The sequence below is a fragment of the Balaenoptera borealis genome (genome assembly GCF_965194805.1).
Source record: "Balaenoptera borealis genome assembly, chromosome: X".
Taxonomy (NCBI): domain Eukaryota; kingdom Metazoa; phylum Chordata; class Mammalia; order Artiodactyla; family Balaenopteridae; genus Balaenoptera; species Balaenoptera borealis.
Genome location: NC_138881.1, coordinates 27,333,528 through 27,355,981, shown reverse-complemented (window position 1 = coordinate 27,355,981; position 22,454 = coordinate 27,333,528). Strand labels below are relative to the sequence as shown.

The 22,454-nt window shown below is 37.7% G+C and overlaps 1 protein-coding gene across 7 annotated transcripts in view; it reads left to right on the top strand.

Moving 5' to 3' along the window:
- TAB3 (TGF-beta activated kinase 1 (MAP3K7) binding protein 3) overlaps positions 1-22,454 on the top strand; it is a 117,301-nt gene that overhangs the window by 18,201 nt on the left and 76,646 nt on the right. Inside the window, exon 1 of one of the 7 annotated variants that reach the window (XM_082378152.1) lies at positions 10,160-21,211. The exons of the other annotated variants lie outside the window; for them this stretch is intronic. The gene's annotated coding sequence lies outside the window, so the exon portion shown is untranslated. Of the gene's footprint in view, positions 1-10,159; positions 21,212-22,454 lie in introns of those variants that run through there. 7 annotated transcript variants of the gene reach the window in all.

The following is a 22,454-nucleotide window of genomic DNA, read 5'->3' as shown; positions in this document are numbered from 1 at the left end:
CATCTAAACAATTTTGAAAATATTAATATATAGTAAAAATCTTTTAGTCTGTAAATCTTAGGGAAAGTGTCAGATTTAAAACTAGATCTAGGTGACTGAGGTTTGTGCTTTTATAACTGTTTTGGGTGGTATTCCTTCAGAAATGTGTCATGTACTCCCTTGCCTATTTTGACTTGCTGACTTGTAGAAGTTCTTTACTGTATGCTAGAAATGAGCCCTCACTCACTGCAAGGGCATGCTTTTTCATTTTTAATGTGTCTTCTGATAAACCAAAGGTTTTAATTTTAATGTCTGATTTATCAATGTTTTCTTTTATGTTTAAACTAGACATCAGGTTCAGTTTAAAATATCCTTTCCTATCCCAAGGTCTTGAAGATATTCTCTGTCATCTTCCAGAAACTTTATTGTTTTAGTTTTCTTATATAGGTCTAACATCTACCTGAAAGTAATTTTTGTGCATTGTGTGAGGAAGAGGACAATATTACTTTTTTCCACATGGATAGCTAATTGGCCCAGCACACTGTCTTTTCCCTACTATTGTCAGGAATCAGATATTCCTGTGTCTCTGGTTGTGTTTCTCGGCTGTCTGTTCTGTTCCATTGGTCCTTGCACTGATACCACACTGTCTTCTTTACTGTAGCTTTATCGTAAGTCTTGATGTTCAGTAGAACAAGTTCTTCCACCCAATTGTCCTTTGAGGGCATCTTGGCTATTCTTGGCCCTTTGCACATTTATGTGAATTTTAGTATCATCTTGGAATGTCCCACACATCACACATACACACACTGACACAACATACCAAGGGATTTTGACTGAATTTGCATGGAATCTATAGAGCAATTTAGGAAGAATTGACAACTTTATCATGTTGCTTTCTAATTCATGAACATGATATACCACTCCATTTATTTAGGTCCTATTTAATTTTTCTCAATAATGTTTATAATTTTCTCCAAAAGTCATTCACAGCTTTTGAGAGTTTTATTCCTAGATCTTGATATTTTTTGATATTGTAAGTTTTTATAGATTTCATTTGTTTGTAAAAATACGATTGACTTTTGTATATCAAGCTTGTATCTATCAGTTGTGCTAAACATTTATTACTTTCAGGAATTTATCTTTTAGAATCTTGTTTTTTCCTTTCAAACTGTTACACCTTTGTTTCTTAGTGTTCTGACTAGTACTTAGATTATAACATAAACTAAGTGAATAGAAGTGGTAGTAGAGGGCACTATTGTCTAGTTCCCTTTCTCAAAGGGAAAACTTTCAACATTTCTTCTCTAAATATGATACTTGGTGTAATTTTTTCCCTGTTACTCTATTAAAGTTTCATTCTGTTCTTGGTTTGGTAAGAGCTCATATCATGAGTGATACTCGATTTTATCAAATGCTTTTCCTATTGTTAATATATTATTTTGCTTCTTGAATCAAATTATATCGATAGATTTCCTAATGCCAAATCAACTTTGCATTCCAGGAATAAACCGAATTTGGTCATTATCACATTTTCCTCTTACTTAACATAGGAACTTTGTATATTTGTTCTTGAGTGAGATTGGCCTCTAATTTTGTTTTATTGTCCAGTTTTGGCGGACTTGTAAAATGAGTTAAGGAATGTACCTGCTCTTTCTTTAAAAAAAATTTGTTTTTTCTGTTTATTTAAACTAAAACAAAACAAGTTCACCCATTTCTTCCACTCCCACCTCTTGCAATCACAAATCTGTTTTCTGTATCTATGAGCTTTTTTTTTCTTTTTAAGAGTCTGCATATAATGGAGCCCATATGACGTTGCATATAATAGAGACCATATGATGTTTTCTTCCTCTGACTTTTTTCACTTAGCATAATGCCCTTGAGGTCCATCCATGTTGTCACAAATGGCAAGGTTTCATTCTTTTCTAAGGCTGAATAATACACCACAGTTTCCTTTATCCATTCATTCCTTGATGGACCCTTAGGTTGTTTCCATATTTTGGCTATTTTATAATTTATATAATGCTGCAGTGAACATGGGGGTGCATATAGCTTTCCAAATTAGTGTTCTTGTTTTCTTTAGATAAATACCCAAACATGGAATTGCTGGCTTTGTATGGTAGTTCTATTTTTGATATTTTTGAGGAACCTTCATACTGTTTTCCATAGTGGCTGCACTAATTTACATTACCACCAACAGTGCACAAGGGTTCCCTTTTCTCACATCCTTGCCAGCACTTGTTATTTCTTGTCTTCTTGATAATAGTCATTCTGAGAGGTGTGAGGTGGTATCTCATTGCGGTTTTGATTTGCATTTCCCTGATGATTAGTGATGTTAAGCACCTTTTCATGTACCTTTTGGCCATCTATATGTCTTCTTTGGAAAAATGTCTATTCACACCTACCCAGTTTTTAATCAGATTGTTTTTTTTCATGTTGAGTTGCGTTGAGTTTTTTTTCCTGTTGAGTTGTGTGAGTTTTTTTGTATGTTTTGAATATTAGTCTGTTATCAGATGTATGATTTGAAAATATTTTCTCCCCCTCTGTAGGTTGCCTTTTCATTTCTTGATGTTTCCTTCACTGTGCAGAAGCGTTTTTGGTTTGATGTAATCCAACTTGTTTAGTTTTGCTTTTGTTGCCTTTGCTTTTGGTGTCAGATCCAAACAATGATCACCAAGACCTATGCCAAGGAGCTTACTGCCTATGTTTTCTTCTAGGAGTTTTATGGTTTTGGGTCTCACAGTCATGTCTTTAATCCATTTCGAATTAATTTTTGGGTATAGTGTAACATAGTGGTCCGTTTATTGTTTTGCATGTGGCTGTCCAATTTTCCCAACACCGTTTATTGAAGAGACTCATTTTCCCATTGTATATTCTTGGCTCCTTTGTCATAAATTAGTTGACCCTATATGTGTGGGTTTATTTCTGAACTCTGTTCTGTACCATTGATCTATGTGTCTGTTTTTATGCCAATTCCATACTGTTTTTTTTTTAAATTAAATTATGACTTTGATATTCATCCTGTCCTCAACTCTGAGGTCCTTTTCAACGGTACCACCACTATGTGTATCAGGACAGCTAAGCTCAAAACAGTCCCTGAAAAACAGCACAAAGACCCAAGTCCGAAACAGAGGTCACAGGGTGGGAGTGGAGGAGCGCCTAAGCCATTTTTCAGGACGTGTATTACTTTTTTTTTTTTAACATCTTTATTGGAGTATAATTGTTTTACAGTGGTGTGTTAGTTTCTGCTTTATAATAAAGTGAATCAACTATACATATACATATATCCCCATATCTCCTCCCTCTTGCATCTCCCTCCCTCCCACCCTTCCTATCCCACCCCTCTAGGTGGTCACAAAGCACCGAGCTGATCTCCCTGTGCTATGTGGCTGCTTCCCACTAGTTATGTTTTACATTTGGGGGTATATGTAAATCCATGCCACTCTCTCACTTCGTCCCAGATTATCCTTCCCTCTCCCCCTGTCCTCAAGTCCATTCTCTATGTCTGCATCTTTATTCCTGTCCTTCCCCTAGGTTCTTCAGAACCTTTTTTTTTTTTTAGATTCCATATATATGTGTTAGCATACGGTATTTGTTTTTCTCTTTCTGACTTCGCTCTGTATGACAGACTCTAGGTCCATCCACCTCACTACAAATAACCCACTTTAGTTTCTTTTTATGGCTGAGTAATATTCTATTGTATACATGTGCCACATCTTCTTTATCCATTCATCTGTGGATGGACACTTAGGTTGCTTCCATGTCCTGGCTGTTGTAAATAGAGCTGCAGTGAACATTGTGGTACATGACTCTTTTTGAATTATGGTTTTCTCAGGGTCTATGCCCAGTAGTGGGATTGCTAGGTCGTATGGTAGTTCTATTTTTAGTTTTTTAAGGAGCCTCCATACTGTTTTCCATAGTGGCTGTATCAATTTACATTCCCACCAACAGTGCAGGAGGGTACACTTTTCTGCACAGCCTCTCCAGCATTTATTGTTTGTGGATTTTTTCATCATGGCCATTCTGAATGGTGTGAGGTGACACCTCATTGTAGTTTTGACTTGCACTTCTCTAATGATTAGTGATGTTGAACATCCTTTCATGTGTTTGCTGGCAGTCTGTATATCTTCTTTGGAGAAATGTCTATTTAGGTCTTCTGCCTATTTTTGGATTGGGTTGTTTGTTTTTTTGATATTGAGCTGCATGTAAATTTTGGAGATTACTCCTTTGTCAGTTGCTTCATTTGCAAATATTTTCTCCCATTCTGAGGGTTGTCTTTTTGTCTTGTTTATGGTTTCCCTTGCTGTGCAAAAGCTTTTCAGTTTCATTAGGTCCCATTTGTTTATTTTTGTTTTTATTTCCATTTCTCTAGGAGGTGGGTCAAAAAGGATCTTCCTGTGATTTATGTCATAGAGTGTTCTGCCTATATTTTCCTCTAAGAGTTTTATAGTGTCTGGCCTTGCATTTAGGTCTTTGATCCATTTTGAGTTTATTTTTCTGTATGGTGTTAGGGAGTGTTCTAACTTCATTCTTTTACATGTAGCTGTACAGTTTTCCCAGCACCACTTACTGAAGAGGCTGTCTTTTCTCCGTTGTATATTCTTGCCTCCTTTATCAAAAATAAGGTGATCATATGTGCGTGGGTTTATCTCTGGGCTTTCTGTCCTGTTCCATTGATCGATATTTCTGCTTTTGTGCCAGTACCATGTTGTCTTCATTACTGTAGCTTTGTTGTATAGCCTGAAGTCAGGGAGCCTGATTCCTCCAGCTCCGTTTTTCTTTCTGAATATTGCTTTGGCTGTTCACGGTCTTTTGTGTTTTCACACAAATTGTGAAATTTTTTGTTCTAGTTCTATGAAAAATGCCATTGGTAGTTTGATAGGGATTGCATTGAATCTGTAGATTGCTTTGGGTAGTATAGTCATTTTCACATGATGTTGATTCTTCCAATCCAAGAGCATGGTATATTTCTCCATTTGTTTGTATCATCTTTAATTTCTTTCATCAGTGTCTTATAGTTTCCTGCATACAGTTCTTTCGTCTCCTTAGATGAGTTTATTCCTCGGTGTTTTCTTCTTTTTGTTGCAGTCGTAAATGGGAGTGTTTCCTTAATTTCTGTTTCAGATTTTTCATCATTAGTGTATAGGAATGCAAGAAATTTCTGTGCATTAATTTTGTATCCTGCTACTTTACCAAATTCATTGATGAGCTCTAGTAGTTTTCTGGTGGCATCTTTAGGATTCTCTATGTATAGTATCATGTTATCTGCAAACAGTGACAGCTTTACTTCTTTTCTGATTTGGATTCCTTTTATTACTTTTTCTTCTCTGATTGCTGTGGCTAAAACTTCCAAAACTATGTTGAATAATAGTGGTGAGAGTGAGCAACCTTGTCTTGTTTTGATCTTAGTGGAAATGGTTTCAGTTTTTCACCATTGAGAACGATGTTGGCTGTGGGTTTGTCATATATGGCCTTTATTATGTTGAGGAAAGTTCCCTCTATGCCTACTTTCTGGAGGGTTTTTATCATAAATGGGTGTTGAATTTTGTCAACAGCTTTTTCTGCATCTGTTGAGATGATCGTATGGTTTTTCTCCGTCAATTTGTTAATATGGTGTATCACATTGATTGACTTGTGTATATTGAAGAATCCTTGCATTCCTGGGATGAACCCCACTTGATCATGGTGTCTGATCCTTTTAATGTGCTGTTGGATTCTGTTTGCTAGTATTTTGTTGAGGATTTTTGCATCTATGTTCATCAGTGATATTGGCCTGTAGTTTTCTTTCTTTGTGACATCTTTGTCTGGTTTTGGTATCAGGGTGATGGTGGCCTCGTAGAATGAGTTTGGGAGTGTTCCTCCCTCTGCTATATTTTGGAAGTGTTTGAGAAGGGTAGGTGTTAGCTTTTCTCTAAATGTTTGATAGAGCTTTTCTCTAAATGTTTGATAGAATTCGCCTGTGAAGCCATCTGGTCCTGGGCTTTTGTTTGTTGGAAGATCTTTAATCACAGTCTCAATTTCAGTGCTTGTGATTGGTCTGGTTATATTTTCTATTTCTTCCTGGTTCCGTCTCGGAAGGTTGTGCTTTTTTAAGAATTTGTCCATTTCTTCCAGGTTGTCCATTTTATTGGCATATAGTTGCCTGTAGTAATCTTTCATGATCCTTTGTATTTCTGCAGTGTCAGTTGTTACTTCTCCTTTTTCATTTCTAATTCTATTGATTTGAGTCTTCTCCCTTTTTCTCTTGATGAGTCTGGCTAATGGTTTATCAATTTTGTTTATCTTCTCAAAGAATCAGCTTTTAGTTTTATTGATCTTTGCTATCCTTTCCTTCATTTCTTCTTTATTTATTTCTGATCTGATCTTTATGGTTTCTTTCCTTCTGCTCACTTTGGGGGTTTTTTGTTCTTCTTTCTTGAATTGCTTTAGGTGTAAGGTTAGGTTGTTTATTTGAGATATTTCTCTTTTCTTGAGGTAGGATTGTATTGCTATAAACTTCCGTCTTAGAACTGCTTTTACTGCATCCCATAGGTTTTGGGTCGCCGTGTTTTCATTGTCATCTGTTTCTAGGTATTTTTTGATTTCCTCTTTGATTTCTTCAGTGATCTCTTGATTATTAAGTAGTGTATTGTTTAGCCTCCATGTGTTTGTATTTTTTACAGATTTTTTTCCTGTAATTGATATCTAGTCTCATAGCGTTGTGGTTGGAAAAGATACTTGATATGATTTCAGTTTTCTTAAATTTACCGAGGCTTGATTTGTGACCCAAGATACGACCTATCCTGGAGAATGTTCCATGAGCACTTGAGAAGAAAGTGTATTCTGTTGTTTTTGGGTGGAATGTCCTATAAATATCAATTTAGTTCTTTTTTTTAATGTATCATTTAAAGCTTGTGTTTCCTTATTTATTTTCATTTTGGACGATCTGTCCATTGGTGAAAGTGGGGTGTTAAAGTCGCCTACTATGATTGTGTTACTCTCGGTTTCCCCTTTTATGGCTGTTAGCGTTTGCCTTATGTATTGAGGTGCTCCTGTGTTGGGTGCATAAATATATACAATTTTTATATCTTCTTCCTGGATTGATCCCTTGATCATTATGTAGTGTCCTTCTTTGTCTCTTGTAATAGTCTTTATTTTAAAGTCTATTTTGTCTGATATGAGAATTGGTGCTCCAGCTTTCTTTTGATTTCCATTTGCATGGAATATCTTTTTCCATCCCCTCACTTTTAGTCTGTATGTGTCCCTAGATCTGAAGTGGGTCTCTTGTAGACAGCATATATATGGGTCTTGTTTTTGTGTCCATTCAGCCAGTCTGTGTCTTTTGGTGGGAGCATTTAATCCATTTACATTTAAGGTAATTATCGGTATGTATGTTCTTATTACCATTTTCTTAGTTGTTTAAGTTTGTTATTGTAGGTCTTTTTCTTCTCTTGTGTTTCTTGCCTAGAGAAGTTCCTTTAGCATTTGTTGTAAAGCTGGTTTGGTGGTGCTGAATTCTTCTAGCTTTTGCTTGTCTGTAAAGGTTTTAATTTCTCCGTCAACTCTGAATGAGATCCTTGCTGGGTAGAGTGATCTTGGTTGTAGGTTTTTCCCTTTCATCCCTTTAAATATGTCCTGCCACTCCCTTCTGGCTTGCAGAGTTTCTGCTGAAAGATCAGCTGTTAACCTTATGGGGATTCCTTTGTATGTTGTTTGTTGTTTTTCCCTTGCTGCTTTTAATATTTTTCTTTTTATTTAATTTTTGATAGTTTGATTAATATGTGTCTTGGCGTTTCTCCTTGGATTTATCCTTTATGGGACTCTGCGCTTCCTGCACTTGATTAACTATTTCCTTTCCCATATTAGGGAAATTTTCAATGGTAATCTCTTCAAATATTTTCTCAGTCCCTTTCTTTTTCTCTTCTTTTTCTGGGACCCCTATAATTCGAACGTTGGTGCGTTTAATGTTCTCCCAGAGGTCTGTAAGAATGTCCTCAATTCTTTTCATTCTTTTTTCTTTACTCTGCTCTGTGGTAGTTATTTCCGCTATTTTATCTTCCAGGTCATTTATCCGTTCTGCTGCCTCAGTTATTCTGCTATTGATTCCTTCTAGAGAATTTAAAATTTCATTTATTGTCTTGTTCATCATTGTTTGTTTGCTCTTTAGTTCTTCTAGGTCCTTGTTAAACGTTTCTTGTATTTTCTCCATTCTATTTCCAAGATTTTGGATCTTTACTGTTATTACTCTGAATTCTTTTTCAGGTAGACTGCCTATTTCCTTGTCATTTGTTTGGTCTGGTGGGTTTTTACCTTGCTCCTTCATCTGCTGTGTGTTTCTCTGTCTTCTCATTTTGCTTAACTTACTGTGTTTGGGGTCTCCTTTTTGCAGGCTGCAGGTTCGTAGTTCCTGTTGTTTTTGGTGTCTGCCCCCAGTGGGTAAGGTTGGTTCAGTGGGTTGTGTAGGCTTCCTGGTGGAGGGGACTGGTGCCTCTGTTTTGGTGGATGAAGCTGGATCTTGTCTTTCTGGTGGGCAGGACTGTGTCCGGTGGTGTGTTTTGGGGTGTCTGTGTCCTTATTATGATTTTAGGAACCTCTCTGCTAATGGGTGGGATTGTGTTCCTGTCTTGCTAGTTGTTTGGCATAGGGTGTCCAGCACTGTAGCTTTCTGGTCATTGAGTGGAGCTGGGTCTTAGCGTTGAGATGGAGATCTCTGGGAGAGCTTTCGCCATTTGATGTTACGTGGAGCTGGGAGGTCTCTAGTGGACCAGTGTCCTGAACTCGGCCTTCCCACCTCAAGAGGCACAGGCCTGACACCCGGTCGGAACAGCAAGACCCTGTCATCCACACGGCTCAGAAGAAAAAGGAGAAAAAAATAAAAAAAAGAAAAGGATAAAATAAAATAGTTATTAAGGTAAAAATTGAAAAATAATTATTAAAAATAAAAGAAACTTAAAAAGTAATAAAAAAAAAAGAGAAAAAAAGAGAGAGAAACTAAACTAAGAAACAAATCTACCAATGATAACAAGTGCTAAAAAGTATACTAAAAAACAAAAAAAAACACACAGAAAAAAAACGGACAGACAGAACTCTAGGACAAATGGTAAAAGCAAAGCTATACAGACAAAATCACACAAAGAAATGTACACATACACACTCACAGAAAGAGAAAAAGGAAAAAGAAATGTCTCTATATATATAAAACAAAGGAAGAGAGCAACCAAATCAATAAACAAATCTACCAATGATAATAATCTCTAAATACTGACTTAAGATAAGCATAAATCTCGAAACAAATCAGATGCAGAAAGCAAACCCCAGGTCTACAGTTGCTCCCAAAGTCCACCACCTCAATTTTGGAATGACTCGTCTATTCAGGTATTCCACAGATGCAAGATACATCAAGTTGATTGTGGAGATTTAATCTGCTGCTCCTGAGGCTGCTGGGAGAAATTGCCCTTTTTCTTCTTTGTTCTCACAGCTCCTGGGATTCAGCTTTGGATTTGGCCCCGGCTGTGCGTGTAGGTCTCCTGAGGGCATCTGTTCTCTCCCAGACAGGACGGGGTTAAAGGAGCAGCCGATTAGGGGGCTCTGGCTGACTCAGGCCGGCGGTAGGGAGGAGTATGGAATGCGGGGCAAGCCTGCGGCGGCAGAGGCCGGCATGACATAGCAACATCCTGAGGCACGCCGTGTGTTCTCCCAGGGAGGTTGTCCCTGGATCTCGGGACCCTGGCAGTGGTGGGCTGCACAAGCTCCCGGGAGGGGAGGTGTGGGTAGTGACCTGTGCTTGCACACAGGTTTCTTGGTGGCTGCAGCAGCAGCCTTAGCATTTCATGCCCATTTCTGGTGTCTGCAATATAGCTGCGGCTCGCACCCATCTCTGGAGCTCGTTTAGGTGGTGCTCTGAATCCCCTCTCCTCGCACACCCCAAAGCAATGGTTTCTTGCCTCTTAGGCAGTTCCAGACTTTTTCCTGGCTAGCTGTGGCGCACTAGCCCCTTTCAGGCTATATTCACGCAGCCAACCCCAGTGTTCTCCCTGGGATCTGACCTCAGAAGCCTGACCGTCAGCTCCCAGCCCCCACCCTCCCCCGTGGGTGAACAGACAAGCCTCTCGGGCTGGAGAGTGCTGGTCGGCACCGATCCTCTGTGTGGGAATCTCTCTGCTTTGCCCTCTCCACCCTTGTTGCTGCGCTCTCCTCCATGGCTCTGAAGCTTCCCCCCCCCGCCACCCCCACCCCCATCTCCGCCAGTGAAGGGGCTTCCTAGTGTGTGGAAACTTTTCCTCTTTCACAGCTCCCTCCCAGAGGTGCAAGTCCTGTCCCTATTCTTTTGTCTCTTTTTTCTTTTGCCCTACTGAGGTACGTGGGGAGTTTCTTGCCTTTGGGGAAGTCTGAGGTTTTCTGCTAGCATTCAGTAGGTGTTCTGTAGGAGTTGTCCCACATGTAGATGTATTTTTGATATATTAGTGGGGAGGAAGGTGATTTCCACGTCTTACTCCTCTGCCATCTTGAAGGTCTCCCTCCATACTGTTTTGATTAGTATAACTTTGTAATATAGTTTGAAACCAGAAAGCATGATGCCTCCAGCTTTGTTCTTATTTCTCAAGATTGGCTATTGGAGGTCGTTTGTGATTCCATACAAATTTTAGGATTGTTTATCTTTTTGTGAAAAATACCATTGGAATGTTGATAGGGATTTCATTGAATCTTTAGATTGCTTTGGGTAGTATAGACATTTTAACAGTATTAATTCTCCCAATCCATGAGCATAGACTATCTTTCTATTTCTGTCTTCAGTTTTTTTTGTCAGTGTCTTGTAGGTTTCAGTATATAGGTCTTTAACCTCCTTGGTTAGATTTATTCCTAGGTAGTTTATGCTTTTTGATGCAGTTGTAAATGGTATTATTTTCTTAATATCTCTTTTTGATAGTTAATTATTTGTGTAAAGAAACAGGGTTTTTGTGTATTGATTTTGTATCCTGCAAGTTTACTGAATTTGTTTATTAGTTGTAACAGTTTTTTGATGGAATCCTACGGGTTTTCTATATATAATCTCATGTTGTCTGCAAAAATTGATAGTTTTACCTCTTTCTTTCCTGCTTGGATGCTTTTTATTTCTTTTTCTTGCCTAATTTCTGTGGCTAGGTCTTCCAGTGCTATGTTGAATTAAGGTGATGAGAGTGGACATTGTCTTGTTCCTGATCTTAGAGGAAAACTTTTAGCTTTTTACTGTTGAATACAGTGTTAGCTGTGGGCTTGTTACATACATCCTTTTATTATGTTTAGGTCCATTCCCTCTGTACTGCTTCGTTGAGAATTTTTATCATGAATGAATGTTGAATTTTGTCAAATGTTTTTTCTGCATCTGTTAAGATGATCATATGATTTTACCTCTCATTTTGTTAATGTAATGTATCACATTGACCGATTTGCAGGTGTTGCACCATCCTTGCCTCCCTGGGATAAACCCCTTTGATTATGGTGTATGATCCTTTTAATGTATTGTTGACTTTGGTTTGCTAATATTTTGTTGACGATTTTTGCATCTGTGTTCATTAAGGATATTGGCCTGTAATTTTCTTGTGGTTTCCTTGTCTAGTTTTGGTATCAGCCTAATGCTAGCCTTGTAAAATGAGTTTGAAAGTGTTCTCTCCTCTTCTATTTTTAGAAGAGTTTGGGAAGGATTTGTATTAATTCTTCTTTGAATGTAGAATTAACCAGTGAAGCTCTCAGGTCCTGGAACCTTTGTTTGTTGAGAGATTTTTGGTTACTGATTCAGTCTCCGTAATAGTAATTGATCTATTCACATTTTCTATTTCTTCATGATTCATTCTTGGAAGGTTATGTGTTTGTAGGAATTTATCCATTTTTTCTAGGTTGTCCAATTTGTTGGTGTATAATTGTTCATTGTAGTCTTTTATGATCCTTTGTAGTTCTGTGGTATCTGTTTGTTAATTTTGTCTACTTTTTAAAGAACCAGCTCTTAGTTTCATTGATCTCTTCTTTTGTCTTTTTGGCCTCTATTTTATTTGTTTCCACTCTGATCTTTGTTATTTCCTTCATTCTACTAACTTTGAACTTTGTTCTTTTTCTAGTTCCTTGAAGTGTAATGTTTTGTTATTTATTTGTGATATTTATTGTTTCTTGAGGTAGGCCTCAGTTATTATGAACTTCCCTCTTAGAACTGCTTTGCTGCATCTCATAATTTTTGGTGTGTTGTATTTTCATTTTCATTTGTCTCAAGGTATTTTTCGATTTCTCTGTTGATCTTTTAGTCTTTCAGTAGCATGTTGTTTAATTTCCACATATTTGTGAATTTTCCAGTTTTCTTCTTGTAATTGATTTCTAATTTTATACCATTGTTGGAAAAGATGCTTGGTATGAATTTATTTCTTCTTACAACTGTTTGGTAAGTTATCTTTTTTAAAAATTTGTCCATTTTATCCGAATTTTCAAATTATTGGCATTACAGTTATGCTCTTTTATCATTTATTGTCTACAGATTCCTTACTGAATGTTCCTCCTTTCTTTTCTTAATAGCTTTGAGGTATAACCATACAATTCACCCATTCGAAGTGTACAACTTTGTGGTTTTTATAACATTCACAGTGTTGTACAACCATCAGCATAATCAATTTCAGAACAAAAAGGAATGCTGCACCCATTAGCAGTCACTCCCCATTTTCCCCGAGCTCCTTCTCGCCCCATCAGCCCTAGGCAATCACAAATCTTTTTGCCTCTGTAGATTTTCTTCTTCTGAAATTTTCACATAAATGGAATCATGCAATTTGTGGTCTTTTGTCACTGGCTTCTTTCACTTAGCATAATGTTTTCTAAGTTCACTTATGTTGTAGCATATATCAGTACAGTTGACTTTTGAACAACAGGGGTTTGAGTTGTGTGGATCCACTTATATGGGGACTTTTTTCAGTAGTAAACACTATAGTACGAGACAGTCTGCATTTGGTTTAATCTGCAGATGTGGAACCGTGAATACAGAGGAACTGTGTACACAGAGGAATCATGTATATGGAGGGCCAACTATAAGTTATACTCGGATTTTCAACTGTGTGGAGGGTTAGCAACCTTAATCCCTGTGTTGATCAAGGGTCAACTGTACTTCATTTCTTTTTACTGCCAGATAATATGCTACTGTATGGATATACCTTATTTAATTTATTCATCAGTTGATGGACGTTTGAGTTGTTTTCAGTTTTTGGCTATTATGAGTAATGCTACCATGAACATTCATGTACAAGTTTTTGTGCAGACATGTTTTCATTTCTCTTGGGCCTTTTTCATTCTTGATACTGGGTATATGTATCTTTTTTTTCTCCTCTTTTTAAAAATAATTTTACTAGAGGATTAGCAATTACAGTAATTCTTCCAAAGAACCAGCTGTGTTGGTGTTTTTTTATTTTGTTAATATCTGCTTTTATATTTATTATTTTTTTAGGACTCCTTTTGCTTTTATTTTTCTAACTTCTTAACAAGGGTGGTTAGGTATTAATTTGCACCCTTATTTCCTTCCTAACATATGCAGTTGAAACTACACATTTCACTTTCAAGTATGTCTTTACTTGCATCCCATTATTTTTGATACGTAGTATTTCCATTATAACTTCACAACATATCTTAATTTCCATTGTAATTTCTTCGATCAATGGGTTATTTTAAAGTGGATTTTTAAATTTCCAGTAATATAAGAATTTTCTAACTGCATATTTTATAATTGCTTTCTGGTTTAGAGTACTTTCTCTGAGTGATTTCAGTCTTTTAAAATTTCTTGAGATTTACTTTATGGCTCAACATGTGATCAGTTTTTGTAAATATGTAAGATCTTGAAAAGAATATATTCTGCAGCTGTTGGATGCAGAGTTCTATATATGCCTATTGATCAAATTTGTTAATTGTGTTGTGTTATCCTTACTGATTTTTTTGTCTGCTTATTTCAACTACTGAGAGATACCTTAAAATCCACCACTATGATACTAATGTATGTGTATTTCTCCTACTAGTTCTGTCAACTTTTCCTGTATATATAATTTGAGGTCATGATATCAAGTGCATCTAAATTTTTAGAAACTATTTATTTATTTATTTATTTGGCTGTGTTGGTTCTTAGTTGGGGTACGTGGGATCTTTCGTTGTGGCATGCAGGCTCTTCTTTGTGGCACATGGGCTTCTATCTAGTTGTGGTGTGTGGACTCTATAGTTCTGGCATGTGGGCTCCAGAGCGCACAGGCTCAGTAGTTACAGTGCGTGGGCTTAGTTGCCCCGTGGCATGTGAGATCTTCGTTCCCTGACCAGGGATCGAACCCGCATCCCCTGCATTGGAAGGCGGATTCTTAACCACTGGTCCACCAGGGAAGTCCCAAGTGCATATAAATTTAGTTAATTATGTTCTGGTGAGTTAAACATTTTATCATCCTTGAAGTGACTCTTTTAACTCTAGTAATACTTTTTCTTTGATGTCTGTTTTTTCTGAGACTAATTTAGCTATACCGTCTTTATTTTGGCTAGTGTTTGCATGATATATATATATATTTTTTTTTTTTAATTTTTATTCTTGGCTGTGTTGGGTCTTCGTTTCTGTGCAAGGGCCTTCTCCAGTTGCGGCAAGCGGGGGCCACTCTTCATCGCGGTACGCGGGCCTCTTCACTATCGCGGCCTCTCTTGTTGCGGAGCACAGGCTCTAGACGCGCAGGCTCAGTAATTGTGGCTCACGGGCCTAGTTGCTCCGCGACACGTGGGATCTTCCCAGACCAGGGCCCGAACCCGTGTCCCCTGCATTAGCAGGCAGACTCTCAACCACTGCGCCACCAGGGAAGCCCATGATATATTTTTTTATCCTTTTACTTTCAGCCTCTCTGTATTCTTATGTTTAAATGGGTCTCTTGAAAGCAGCATATGTTTGTAGATTGTTTTTTTAAGTCTGATAATCTTTTTCTTTTTTGGGAACATTTAGTCCATTTGTATTTAATGTAAGTACTGACATTTTGAGATTAAATACAGCAGCACATTTTTGTCCCACCTGTTCTTTATTTTTCTCTTCCTTTGATTTGATTATTTTTATATCAATTTTCCTTTATTGGTTCAGATATCACATATTTTAATTATTTTCATGATTGCACTCGCACTTACAGCATGCATAGGTCACTTATTAAAGTCTAGTGTTAACTGATAATTTTATCTTCCTCCTGGTTGAAGCAAGAACGTTAAAATACCTCTGTTCCATTTACCGATCTCCTGACATTCATGCTCTTGTCCTGTAACTTAATATTCTGTATGTATATTTTTTTACAAAAAGCTGTACATATTCCATGTATATAATTTAATGGGTTGGGAGATAAGTTTCTGTACGTATTTTAAACCCCACAGAACATTATTATTTTATACAATCAATGCCCCATTAGATTTTTCACATGCTTACTTAAACTTTCATGGTTCTTCATTTCCGCATCTGTGACCTTCCATTTTGGGTCAGTTTTTTTTGCTTTATGATTTTTTAGTGGAGTTCTGCTGGATGTGAACTCTGTTTTTATTTGTCAGAAAATATATTTCATTTTCATTCTTTTTTTCTTAAATGTATGTATTGTTTTTCAAATTCTTTTCCCATTTAGGTTATTACAGAATATTGAGCAGAGTTCCGTGTGCTATACAGTGTGTCCCTGTTGGTTATTTTAAATACAGTAGTGTGTATATGTCAATCTCAAACTTTGAATTTTTTTAAACTTTTTCTTTTATATTGGAGTACAGTTGACTAACAGTGTTGTGATAGTTTCACTTGTACAGCACAGTGGTTCAGTTATACATATACACGTATCTATTCTTTTTCAAGTTCCTTTCCCATTTGGGTTGTTACATAATATTGAGCAGAGTTTGCTGTGCTATACAGTAGGTCCTTGTTGGTTACCCTTTTATTTTGGCTGCACTGGGCGGCATGTGGGATCTTAGTTCCCTGACCAGGGATTGAACCTTCACCCCTTGCAGTGGAAGCACGGAGTTGTAACCACTGGACCACCAGGGAAGTACTGGTTATCCATTTTAAATATAGCAGTGTGTACATGTCAATCCCAAACTCTCTAACTATCCCTTCCCCTCACGCTCACCCTCACCCTCACCCTCACCCTCCTGGTAACCATAAGTTCGTTCTCTAAGTCTGTGAGTCTGTTTGTTTTGTAAATAATTTCATTTGTATCATTTGTTTTAGAGTCTGCATGTAAGCGATATCATATATTTGTCTTTCTCTGTCTGACTTACTTCACTCAGTATCATAATCTCCAGGTCCATCCATGTTGCTGCAAATGACATTATTTCATTCTTTTTAATAGCTGATTAATATTCCATTGTATATATGTACCACGTCTTCTTTATCCATTCATATGTCGATGGACATTTAGGTCGCTTCCCAAGACTTGGCTGTTGTAAACAGCACTGCAGTGAACATTGGGGTGCCTGTATCCTTTCGAACCATAATTTTCTCCGGATATATGCCTAGGAGTGGGAATGCTGGATCATATGGTAGCTCTGTTTTTAGTTTTTTAAGGAACCTCCATACTGTTCTCCATAGTGGCTGTACCAATTGACATTCCCACACAAAGTGTAGGAGGGTTCCCTTTTCTCCACACCCTTTCCACCATTTATTGTTTGTAGAATTTTTGATGATGGCCGTTCTGAATGGTATGAGGTGATATATCATTGTAGTTTTGATTTCACGTTCCTCTAATAATTAGCAATGTTGAGCATCTTTTCCTGTGTCTCTTGGCTGTATGTATGTCTTTGGAGAAATGTCTATTTAGGTCTTCTGCCCATTTTTTGATTGGGTTGTTTGGGTTTGTTTTGATATTGAGCTGCATGAGCTGTTTGTAGATTTTGGAGATCAATCCCTTGTCAGTTGCATCGTTTGCAAATATTGTCTGCCATTCTGTGGGTTGTCTTTATGTTTTGTTTATGGTTTCCTTTGCTTTGCCAAAGCTTTTGAGTTTCATTAGGTCCCATTTGTATATTTTTGTTTTTATTTCCATTACTCTAGTAGATGGATCGAAAAAGATATTGCTGTGATTTATGTCAAAGAGTGTTCTTCCTATGTCTTTGTCTAAGAGTTTTATAGTATCAGGTCTTAACATTTAGCTCTTTAATTCATTTTGAGTTTATTTTTGTGTATGGTATCAAAGAATATTCTAATTTCATTCTTTTATATGTAGCTGTCCAGTTTTCCCAGCACCACTTATTGAAGAGACTGTCTTTTCTCTGTTGTATAGTCTTGCCTCCTTTGTTTTAGTTTATTTGACCATAGGTGCTTGGGTTCATTTCTGGGTTTTCTATCTTGTTCCATTGATCTATATTTCTGTTTTTGTGCCAGTACCATACTGTCTTGATTACTGTAGCTTTGTAGTATAGTCTGAAGTTGGGGAGCCTGATTCCTCCAGCTCCGTTTTTCTTTCTCAAGATTGCTTTGGCTATTCGGGGTCTGTTGTGTTTCCATACAAATTGTGAAATTTTTTGTTCTACTTCTGTGAAAAATGCTATTGGTAGTTTGATAAGGATTGCATTGAATCTGTAGATTGCTTTGGGTAGCATAGTCATTTTCACAATGTTGATTCTTCCAATCCAAGGACATGGTATATCTCTCTGTTTGTATCATCTTTAATTTCTTTCATCAGTGTCTTACAGTTTTCTGCATACAGGTCTTTTGTCTCCTTAGGTAGGTTTATTCCTAGGTATTTTCTTCTTTTTGTTGCAGTCGTAAATGGGAGTGTTTCCTTAATTTCTTTTTCAGAGTTTTCATCAGTAGTGTATAGGAATGCAAGAGATTTCTGTGCATTAATTTTGTATCCTGCTACTTCACCGAATTCACTGATGAGCTCTAGTAGTTTTCTTTAGGATTTAGGTAGCATCTTTAGGATTTCTATATGTAGTGTCATGTCATCTGCAAACAGTGACAGTTTTACTTCTTTTCCGATTTGTATTCTTTTTATTTTTTCTCTTCTCTGATTGCCGTGGTTAGGACTTCCAAAACTATGTTGAATAAAAGTGGTGAGAGTGGACATCTTTGTCTTGTTCATGATCTTGGAGGAAATGCTTTCAGCTTTTCACTGTTGAGTATCTTGTTAGCTGTATATATGTTTGTCGTATATGGCCTCTATTAGGTTGATGTAAGTTCCCTCTGTGCCCATTTTCTGGAGAGTTTTATCATAAATGGGTGTTGAATTTTTTCAAAAGCTTTTCCAGCATCTATTGAGATTATCATGTGGTTTTTGTTCTTCAGTTTGTTGATGTGGTGTATCACACTGATTGACTTACGGATATTTAAAAATCGTTGCATCCCTGTGATAAATCCCACTTGATCGCGGTGTAGGATCCTTTTATTGTGTTGTTGTATTCAGTTTGCTAGTAATTTGTTAAGGATTTTTATGTCCATGTTCATTAGTGATATTGGCCTGTAATTTTCTTTTTTTTGTATTATTTTTGTCTAGTTTTGGTATCAGGGTGATGATGGCCTCATAGAATGAGTTTTGGAGTGTTCCTTCCTCTGCAATTTTTGGAGAAGTTTCAGAAGGATAGGCGTTAACTCTTCTCTAAATGTTTGATAGATTTTGCCTGTGAAGCCATGTGGTCCTGGGCTTTTGTTTGTTGGGAATTTTTAAATCACAGTTTCAATTTCAGTACTTGTGATTGGACTGCTCATATTTACTATTTCTTCCTGGTTCAGTCTTGGGTGATTGTACTTTTCTAAGAATTTGTCCATTTCTTCTGGGTTGTCCATTTTATTAGCATATAGTTGTTTGTAGTAGTCTCTTACGATTCTTTGTATTTCTGTGGTGTCTGTTGTACCTTCTCCTTTTTCATTTCTAATTTTATTGACTTGAGCCTTTTCCCTGTTTTTCTTGATGAGTCTGGCTAAAGGTCTATCAATTTTGTTTATCTTTTCCAAGAACCAGCTTTTAGTTTTATTGATCTTTTCTGTTTTTTTCTTCATTTCTATTTCATTTATTTCTGCTCTGATCTTTGTTTAGTGTTGTGTTTGGATAGCTTTCTCTCTCCGTCTCTCTCTCCTGTTTTTTGGTTGTGCCACATGGTATGTGGGATCGAACCTGTGCTCCCTGCAGTGGGAACACGGAGCCTTAACCACTGGACCGCCAGGGAATTCCCTGCTTTTTCTCTTTTGTGTATGTATCTGTTGTAGATTTTTGGTTTGCGGTTCCCATGAAGTTTTGCTATAGCAGTCTGTATATATAAACAAGATCGTTTTAAGCTGCTGGTCTCTTAATTTGAAACGTATTTCCCGTTTCCTGCATTTGTGCTCTCCTCACCATTGCCGGTTTTGATAATATATTTGTGTGTAGATGATTTCCTACCTTTACTGTATGTTTGCCTTTACTAGTGAGCTTTCTCATTTGTATATACTTGTTTGTAGTTGTGGCCTTTTCTTTTCCGCCTAGAGAAGTTCCTTTAGTATTTGTTGCAAAGTTGGTCTGGTGATGTTGAATTCTCTTAGCTTTTCCTTGTCTGTAAAGCTTTTGATTTTTCTGTTGAATCTGAATGAGAGCATTGTTGGGTGTTCTTGGTTGTAGGTCCTTCTCTTTCATCACTTTAAATATATCATGACACTCCCTTCTGGCCTGCAGAGTTTCTGCTGAGAAATCAGCTGATAACCTTACGGGAGTTCCCTTGTATATTATTTGTTGCTTTTCCCTTTTGCTTTTAATATTTTTTCTTTGTTTTTAATTTTTCTCAATTTGATTGTTACGTGTCTCTACATGTTCCTCCTTGGGTTTATCCTGCCTGGGACTCTCTGTGCTTCCTGGACTTGGGTGACTGTTTCCTTTCCCAAGATAGGGAAGTTTTCAGCTATCATCTCTTCAGATATTTTCTCAGGTCCTTTATCTCTCTTTTCTCCTTCTGGGACCCCTCTAATGTGATTGTTGTTGCGTTTAATGTTTCCGCAGAGGTCTCTTAGACTGTCTTCATTTCTTTGCATTCTTTTTTCTTTATCGTATTCTGTAGTAGTGATTTCCACCATTCTCTCTTCCAGCTCACTTATCCTTTTTTCTGCCTAACTTATTGTGATATTGGTTTCCTCTAGTGTATTTTTTATTTCAGTTGTTGTATTATTAATCTGTTTGTTTGTTCTTTAGCTCTTCTAGGTCTTTGTCAAACATTTCTTGTATCTTCTCGATCTGTTCCTCCATTCTTTTTCTGAGATCTTGGATCATCTTTACTATCATTACTCTGAATTCTTTTTTGGGTCGATTGCCTGTCTCCACTTCACTTAGTTGTTCTTCTGGGGTTTTATCTTGTTCCAACACCTGGGACAGATTCATCTACCGTCTCATTTTGTCTTACTTTCTGTGATTACTGTTTCCATTCCGCAGGCTGCAGAGTTGTAGTTCTTGCTTCTGCTGTTTGCCCCCTGGTGGATGAGCCTGTCTCAGAGGCTTGTGCAGGCTTCCTGGTGGGAGCAACTGGTTCCTGCCCATTGGTAGGTGCAGCTGGGTCTTGTCCCTCTAGTGGGCAGGGCCATGTCAGGGGTTGTGCTTATGGGGCAGCTGTGGGCACAGGAAGACTTTAAGCAGCCTGTCTGCTGATGGGTGGGACTGTGTTCCTGCTCTGTTGGTTGTTTGGTCTGAGGCATCCCAGCACTGGAGCGTATAGGCTGTTGGGTGGGGCCAGGTCTTGGTTAGAAGATGGCAGCTTCCAGGAGGGCACATGCCAATGAGTACTCCCCAGAACTACTGCCACCAGTGTCTTTTTCCCTGCATTGAGCCACAGCAGCCCCCCACCTCTGCAGGAGACCCTGCAATACCAGCAGGAAGGTCTGGCCCAGGCTCTTATGAGGTCACTGTTTTTTTTCCCTGGGTGGTGCACACGAGACCTTGTGTTCCCCCTCTGAGAGTGGAGTTTCTGTTTCCCCCAGTCCTGTGGAGTTCCTGCAATCAAACCCCACTGGCCTTCACAGCTAGATTCTTTCAGGGCTCCTCCTCCCGTTGCCAGACTCTCAGCCTGGGGAGCCTGACGTGGGGCTCAAAACTTTCACTCCTGTGGCAGAGCTTCTGTGGTATAATTATTCTCCAATTTGTGGGTCACCCAGCCAGCGGGTATGGGATTTGATTTTATTGCGATTGTGCCCCTCCTACCATCTCACTGTGACTTCTTCTTTGTCTTTGGATGTAGGATATCTTTTTTGGGAGGTTCCAGCATTTTTTTGTCGATGGTCATTCAGCAGTTAGTTGTGATTTTGGTGTTTTCGTAAGAAAAGGTCAGTTCACTTTCTTCTACTGCACCATTGTGTCTCCGCCCCCTTAATTTTCATTCTTGATGGGTGTTTTCTCTGCCGTGGAATACTTGGTTGGCAGTTGTTTTTCTTTCTGCTACTTAGGGATTCCATTACATATGTCTTTTAGCTTCCATTTTTGTTGTTGAGAATTAAGCTATCCATGTAAACTGTTGCTTCTTTGGAAGTAATCTTTTTCCCCCTCGGGATGCTTTTAACTTTTTCTTTGTCTGCTGATTTTCAGCTAGGAATTCATTGACATCCTTAAATTTGTGGTTTGACATTTTTAAATCTTTTTTGGAAATTTTCAGCCATTCAAATTTTGCTTCTACCCCATACTGTCTCTCCTTTCCTTCTGGAATTCCAATTAACTGTGTCAGATGTTATACCTTCATACCATATCCCCATGTTGCTTATCCTGTATTTATTCTGAGCTTTTTTTCCACTGACTTGTCTCTGATTCAGTGTCTCAACTGTGTCCATTGGCTGTTAAACCTGTTCATTGGATGATTAATTTCAGTTTTTGTATTTTTCAGTAACAAAATTTGTTTGCTTCTTATAAAAACCTGGTATATCACTTTTTATAGTTTCTAGTTCATTGCTGAGACTTTTAAGTTTGGTTTCCATTTCCTTGAACCAAAGTGTTTGTTTCATAATTCCAATATTTGGAGTCTCTGTGAGTGTTTATTGTTTTATGTTTCTGTGGCTTTTGATCTTATGTTTATTGTTTTCCCATGTGCCCAGTTGTCTTTAATTGTTTGCTGGGCATTGGATTTGAAAAATTACTTGAGAAATCATTTGAGACCAGGATGATATCTTCCAGGAAGGATTTTTTTTGGGGGGGGGGTGGCATCTGCTTGAGGGAATCTAGGATTACTTAGTCAAATCTCAGCTTTTGAGATTTTTCTGGGCCAACTGGATGACTCAAGGCTAAATTGCTTTCAATTTATGGACTGTTTAATTTCCGGTTCACCCATATTTCTAAGGTGCAGCCCTTTAGGTTCCTAACATGAGGGTAGTGAAGAGGATTTTCCTTTTGTCCCTCTGGGCCTACCCAGCTGTCAGATACGGTTTAACTTCTGGTTTCTTCTGGATTGTTGTGCTCACCTCTCTGAATTCCAGTCCTTTAATGGATCTGAAAGCACTATCCTGTTGGCTCTTTGATCCTTTAAGCAAGTCATTTCTTACATTTTGTCCAACTTTTATTATTTGTCTAAAGTGGAAAGAT